Source organism: Cupressus sempervirens, chromosome 5 (assembly GCF_028749045.1).
Source record: "Cupressus sempervirens isolate cs-2001-9-10 chromosome 5, ASM2874904v1, whole genome shotgun sequence".
Classification (NCBI taxonomy): domain Eukaryota; kingdom Viridiplantae; phylum Streptophyta; class Pinopsida; order Cupressales; family Cupressaceae; genus Cupressus; species Cupressus sempervirens.
The window spans coordinates 287,857,275-287,865,418 of record NC_143122.1 but is presented as its reverse complement, the minus strand read 5'-3'; positions in this window follow the sequence as shown (position 1 = coordinate 287,865,418).

Here is an 8,144-nt window from a genome sequence, read left to right as displayed (position 1 = left end):
CCAATAAAAATCTTTCATATCTCAGTCAATGGTTGTGAATTAGCCATAGCTACAACCACTCCATGATTGATAGACTGCTGGAGATGAGGAGTCTCCAATGTCAAGAACTGTCTGCCATACAATACACATTAAATGTAACATGAAACAAATATAATCAAATAAAATAAATTTACATGAAACAAATGTACCTCTATGAAGCTTGTGTCACGTCTAGGCTTGAAGTCTGTAGTGAATGTCGATGGTCCTGTAGAGAACTAATGCTCATGCATAAATTTTTTTGTCAATCCTTTATATGATTACTTAATAAATATATGTATTCATTTAAATGATTAAATTGATACATGCCTCTAGACTTGTCAAGGGGATGAAAAATGGGGTTGGGGGATCGCTTCTAGGCCCACCAACACTCTGATCCTGAATTTTGAACAATGTCAATACATGCTAATTAATTAGTCATTCACTATACATATGAAATGTGATCAAATTAGCTTATTATAATTGTAATTTACCTATGTGTCAATGCCAAATGTCTCATTCAAGAACCAATTAGTCACTAGCCCATCATCCACACCATCTTTAGCATGATTGCCAAATGTGCATAAAGATCCACATGATGTGCACATGTGACTGCAACATGCAGAAGGCTCCTCCTCAACTAATGGACTTGTGCAATGAATGAGAGTCTACATCAAAGCTCTAATAGTCCCTAGAGTGTTGGCATCTACATGTTCCTTCACAACTGAAGGAATAGTCACATGCTCACCTTGTGGCTTGACCACAGGTGCCCTAACTACATTAGGGTCACGACATGCCCTTGGCCTCTCAAATGATGACCCCCCACCTCTACCATTAAAGTGTAATATATCAAAATAATTGGGAATCTCCCCAAAGAAAAACTCACAATACAATTTCCTTAAGAAATACATGGGGACCTCATGATCATTGCACATTGTTTCAACTGACCAATGAGTCCTTCTAATTTAGTTTTTCCTCTTTCTATTTCATTTATTATATTTTCTTGTGTGCCAGGAGGAGGTCTTACAATTGGTTCAGGTTGCGAAATTTGTTGTTCTTCTTGTGGAGGGTTTTGGTTTTGATTTTCTTGACGGTTTTGGTTTTGACCTTCTTGGGGATTTGCTAGTTTATTATTGACATTTCTTGATAAGAAATCAATTGAAATCTAAACAAATAAATAATTTTTTTTAAAAATTGAAAAAATCCTACAAAAAAATATTAAAAACATATCAAACAATGCAAAAAGAAAGTTAGATAACATACAACGTGCTTGTGATCTCAAACTTCAATAGTGAGCAGGCATATTGGCAAGGCAGGTACTGAAAAACTTGTTTGGTTGCAATCCGCGTATGCGCTATAGTGAGGAGAAGTAGCAAAAAAGGGTTAAAATGAATGGGTTGCGGGTATGCAACCCATTTATAAAAATTAGGATTTTTAAAAGTGTGTATGCGCTATGGCTTAGGTTACCCAAGCCATAACACGTATGCACTATTGAAAATTAGAAAAAAAAAAATGGTCTCACCTTTTTGGCACCACAACTTGGTGCACATACCCAATACTGGTTTGGTACTTTAGATTCATCAAACATAGTCCTTGCCATTTCTTTCACTATTTGGTTCTTTCTCTCAACAACTCCATTTTGTAGAGGTGTCTTGGATGCTACATATTGTCTTTTGATTCCATGTTTTTCACAATAATCAACAAAATTATCTGAAGTAAACTCACTACATTTATTTGATTGTAAGCATTTAATCTTCATGTTTGACTCATTTTCAACCATTTTCCTGAAAATCTTAAACTTGTTAAATGCCTCTGATTTATGCTTTAAGAAGGTTACCCATGTCATTCTTGTATAATCATCTATAAAAAGCATGAAATACTTTTCACCATTTAATGACACTGTCCTTGTAGGACCACATAAATTAGTATGTACTAATTGCAATGGTTTAGAAGCAAAATATTCTTTTGAAGGAAAAGATGCCTTTTTTTGTTTACCATGTTGACACCCTTCACAAATAACATTCTCTAGCTTACTTATACATGGCATACCTCTTACTTTCTGATGCTTACTAACTTTTACCACGTTGTCAAAATTCAAGTGCCCAAGCCTTTCGTGCCATAACCAACTTTCATTCACTTGTCCCATAAGACAAACATCTTCATGATTGTTAGTATTTGTGATATCTTTTAAATTTTATACATTCCATTTAGATCTTTTACTTGATGCAACCAATTGTCTAGATTTTAATTTGATTTGCCAACCATGGTCATAAAAAATAACTTCATATCCATGATCACAAATTTGAATAACACTTCAAAAATTCTACTTTAAATTATAAACATAATACACATCATGAATGGACATTTTGTCAGTAAGAATTAAAGAACCCAAACCTTTAATTTTCCTTGAAGAATCATCACCAAAACTAACATCACCACCTTTGTAGTTAATCAATTTGTCAAACTTCATTTTATATCCTGTCATGTGTCTAGAACAACTAATATCAATTATCCATAAGTCCTTTTCTTCAGAATGTAGAGCCATTTGAACAAACATAGACTTATTAATCTTACACATTCACATCTTAGTCACTTTAGTATCAAATTCTTTATCAACTTGTAAACTAGAATAAAATTGATCATTCTGAATTGACTTAGTTTTGAAATTACTCATAGCATGACCAAAGAGATTGCATTTGTAACATCTTAGACCATTCATTGTAGGAAAGGAATAACCAAAATAAAACTTTGAATACCTCCTTGACATGTATCTACAAAATTACTTATTCTATGTCCATATTGAGGACACACGAAGCAATACCCATCAAAGAAATAAGTGAACCTGTTTGAGTATCTTTTACACATGAATGAAGTGCTCAATATAGCCCGATTTGTATCATTAGAAATGTGATAAAATCTGCAATTTTACTTGCATTTGAAGTGGTAGCATTCTGATTTGTATCCTTACTTTTAGATTTAAATATCTCAAATAAAGATTTATCGTTCTTGTCACTAGAACATTGTCCAAGTTTAAAACCAATTCCTGTTAGATTATCAGTTCTTTTTTGTTTCCTTAACCTATCATCCAAAGTAGTGTTCTCATATTTTTATAACTTTCTTCTATATGATACTACTTCATTCATTAACCTTGTACATTCCTAATCTTTAGAACTTAACTCTTCCTTACTAAGAAAGACAATTCTCTTTTGTTCCTCAACTTGTAATTTCAATTCTATAACTTGTTGATTTAATTCCTTAGTTTTTTTAAAAATTTCTCTTTTTCCTTTAAGAATTTATTTTTTTGATCACTTAAATTCCTTTTTAATTCCTTGATCTTGTTTTAAAGTGCATAAAGAAATTCACATTCTAAATCAGCCTCAACAAGTTCAACATAGTCATCATTATCTAATTCTTGACAAGTAGTTTCTATAGCCATGAATAGAACTTCATTTTCATCACATTCAAAACTACTAGATTCACTATCTAATACACCATCAATCAAACTCTTCTTATTCTTCTTCTTCTTCTCAAAGAACTTCTTTTTGTTATAGAATTTCATTTTACATGATTTCTCTTTCTCATCATCTACTTCATCATTACTATTATAAGGACATTTATATGCAAAGTGTCATATTTTACCACAATTAAAGCATTTTAAAGGAAGTTTACCTTTGTATTTACCTACTCCTTTCTTTAATTTTCTTAATAAATGCACTTCAAGAACATCAAGATCTTCTAATTATGAAGAAATTTGCTTCACTTTCTTTTCCACCTTGAATGCTACTTCTTTGCTTGTGGATTCTTGCTTGCCAAAATTTCTCATTTTATAAGATACAAGTGTTCCATGAATATCTTCCATTGTATACTTGTTAATATCTCTAGTTTCTTCTATAAAACATATCTTAGAATCAAATTTATGAGGAAGAGATCTCAAAACTTTCTTTACAACATCAATATCATCAATTTTTTTCACCAAGTCCTCTTATGCCAATGGCAGTTTCATCTATATTAAGGAGATAATCTTCTACCTTTTCATCATTACCCATTTTAAAGTCTTCAAATCTTGCTTTCAAATTTTATATCTTGGCTTCTTTAACTCTATCATTACCATGATATGTGTTTTTCAATTTGTCCTATGCTTCTTTAGAAGATCTACATTGCATTACCTTAACAAAAACATCTTTAGATAAACTATTAAGTATATCAAATTTAGCTTTCATATCAATTTCATACTTCCTCTTTTCATCAGGATCTGTAGGTAAAGTATTAGAAACATTATAACCATTAACAATTGAAGCCCAAAAATCAACACTAATAGATAAAAAATATGTTTGCATCATTACTTCCCAAAAAGCATAATCGAATCCATCAAAAATAGGGACTTTTAAAGAACTATCTTGAGCTATAAAAGATAAGTATTCCACTCAACCAAAATCTACCCAAAGTTGTTAAACTTGATGTGGGGAGCCTGGCTTTGATACCACTTGTTAGAATACAAACACCACTGGGAGGGGTGTGTGAATTAGTGGTTTAAAATACTTTTCAAAACTTGAAACAATTACAAGTTATAAAATTTAACACATGAGCAAAATAGTTAATGAATAACAAAGTGACACAATATTTTAGTATGGAAAACCCCATAAGGTAAAAAAATATTTTGAATATGAAATTTTATTGGCCTCTTGGGAAAATATTTTAGAGCTACAACTCTAGGAATCACCAACACCCTATTTTAGAAACACCAATTTCAAGGAACACCAATACCTTACACTTGGAGCACCAACTTCATGCATACAAGAACCACCAACTTCCAAAATGAACAAATGAGATATAAAATCAGAGGATCATCTCTGCAACAACACAAATCATGAATCACTAGTTGTAACTTATTGTTGAAAACATAATGTAGGATATACTTCTATTCTACTCAAAACATCCAATATCCAAATATATTTTCCTTTTCCATTAAAAGATTTGATCAAATACTGATATGAATGAATGAAGAAGCAATATATAACCCTTCTTCTACCTCTGGTAAACTTATTCAATGAAAATCAAATCACAAATATGAAAATGGAAACATAAAGCATTACCCTCTTCTTTGTTGTTATAAATCTACTTCCAAATTGTTCGGTCTACAAGGAATTCCACACAAATCCTGCAACTTCTATCAAAATAACCTATTGGATATTTTAGAGGAATGTATCCTCTACTTATAAACCAAGAAATTCAAAATTTTGGAGATAGGTACATACCTCAAACTTCCATTAGACCAAAACTGCTCAAAACTACTAAAACTGTCGTAACAATTTGGTAACTATTTCTAATAAATAGACTTTTCCTCTTTCTATACATGTGTTAAGCAAAAACTAAAAAAGACCAATTTTAGATAACTCAAAGACCTTTCCAAAAAATCTATGATATTTTGGGTCTAGCTAGTAGAAAACCCTATCGACTTTCTATTAGACCAAAACCATTTTTTATATCTGTTTTCTAAACCAATGTGACCATTAAGTTTTAATTGTATAACAATTAAGTGTTTTTCTTGAATATGTTTTGAACAATATTGAAGGACATAAAATAAGGTAATTACATGATTTTAAGCATGCCATATGCTCATTATAATTACATTATTGATATCAATGACAACAAGCAAAGGCCAAATACCAAGGGTTCAACAATTATTAATAATCTCAATATGAAACTAGATTGTAATTTGTAAAGGAAAGTATGCCTTCTTGAATCTTCTCAATAGTGAAGGAAGAAACAATGTAAGACCGGGTATGCCCTCCCAAAGTCCTTTAACAAAATCAAAGGCAAATGTATCTATATGTTACAGGACATTAACATGTCTCGAGCTATACTGGAGGGTTTCTTTTTCATTGCTTTCTCCTTGAACGGGGATTAAAAAAAAAAATTGTAAATAGTTTTAATATAATATACTACATAGGGCACTATGTCTTTTACCAATCAAATATTTTTAATTTTTTTATAATATTTATTAAATATTACCAATATATAGTAGTTAATATTAAATTATATAAATATTTGATAATAAGCTCAATAGGATAATATGTTGTAGGTAGAAATCAATAAAGTAAAAAGATGTGGAATAAGAGGGAACGTTGAAAATTTTGAATTCAGACAAACATATTAGGTAGCCGATTGGTATTTTACCAAGTCTATTTGGTCAACCCCAAAAATGTGTTATTGTTGTGCTTATCTAAGTTCCCAACTTTGACCAACTATCAAATGACTCTTATTCCATCCAAATTGGATGAAATGAAAAGAGCTTCTTGTGAACATTCTCAAGATTTTGTCAATATAATTGATGTGAAATTATTAGTTCGATAAGTAATTATTACTTAATTTCTAATGAAGACATGTATAAAGTGTTGATTGTCATGTACTAATTGATAAATAACTATAAGTTTCAAATGGTATAACATTTTTGAAATCTAAAAGATGCATCACATTCTATGCTTCACCTACTACAAGGAAACAAACTAAAAATTTAAAATAGTTTGAATTAGTGAAGGTTGTCAAATAGAAGAATTTTTCTATTCTAAAAATATTATAGCAAAAAATTCACAATCAATTATTTACTTGGAATAAAAATAACAAAAAAGGTTTATCACATCCAGTGATTGATTAATTATTGAAGTATTGAAACAAAGTGATTATGTTTTGTTTTGTGATAGTGGCATCACCCTTTTTTCATAATGGCTAACAATCATTTATCTTAGGGTCTCTCTATGGATATTGACAACCATGTTCATTTATTAGTCATCTGGTTGAAGAGGCTAGAGCCTACCCTTTGCAAAAATTGACACAAAGGAAAATCTAGCTGATGTCTTGTCCAAAGTTGTTTCTTTAGAGAAGTTTGATTTTTGCTAGGCTTCTCTTGGTATGGTTAAGACATGACAATACATACTGATTGTGGAAATTAGCTCTCGACAGTTGGACTTCAAGTGGAAAATTATTAATGAGTTGTAGTCCAATCATTTTCCTATCAATGATGGTTGTTGACCTTCCATATGGAAAGTTCTTCTTTGTATTGTATATCATTCAACTTTGCTAGTGTTATATATGTTTTTATATACAAAGATTAATAGTATTCTTTTGTTCTTGAAAGTAAAAATGTAGACAATTGCCAAATCACTAAAAATATTTGTATTTTTCTATAACATATGTAGATGTATATTCATCTATTATTTTTATTCAATTTTGGGTAGTCACAAGTATTAGTACAATATTATAAAAGAAATTGGGTCTTAAGTCAATAAGTGTAGGTATCTAGTCAACAACCCCTATCATAGCCATTAGAACGAATTGGCTATGCAGCTGATAGAATGAATGGATATTATAATTTATTAATTCTTTGAAATTTACAAAATAATGAATTTATAATTTTAATTAATTTTTAAATAATAATTTGATACCTATTTTGTTGGTTGAGTAGATGCTTCCACTATTAGAACGCATTCAAATACTAGATCCTCTCCCCTACTCTAAAACAAGGTATGTGAAGGATTTAATGCATACACAATAAATACTACTTTTTTATTTCAGATGCAAGAGGGTATATAAACTAGCATTCACACCTTATTGTGTAATGGGTACACTATAGAAATATAGAAGATTAGCTAAGTATTTGTCCATTTTTTTATCTCTCCTTCTCATTCTCTTTATATACCTTTAACTCTTTACCAATATATCTCACTATATATGATTCATTTGAGAAGTGGAATGGTGTATTGAGAATCAAACTCGAGATGTGTTGGGGGGTAAATGAGGTCACTAGGGAGGTCCTTATAGTAGAAGGAAGTTAGGTAGTGGCAGGTGAATTTGTCGTGAGAGGTGGTCTTTCATTGGGCCTTAAAATGAGAAAGGTGTGTGAATGTCAGTGACTAAATTCAACCCTCCTAATCTTTTTTATTCACTTTTCAATAGCTTTTTTTTCCATTGTGGGCCTCCATTGCAATATATGCTTCAAGGGATATCAATACCCTATTCTACGCCTCCATTTTGGCACGACAAGATGATGTTGGGAAAGGTTGTAAATTTTACATGACATGTGGTAGAAATTTGGTGCTTTCTAAGGTAAAGATTGACTCAAATCACATAGA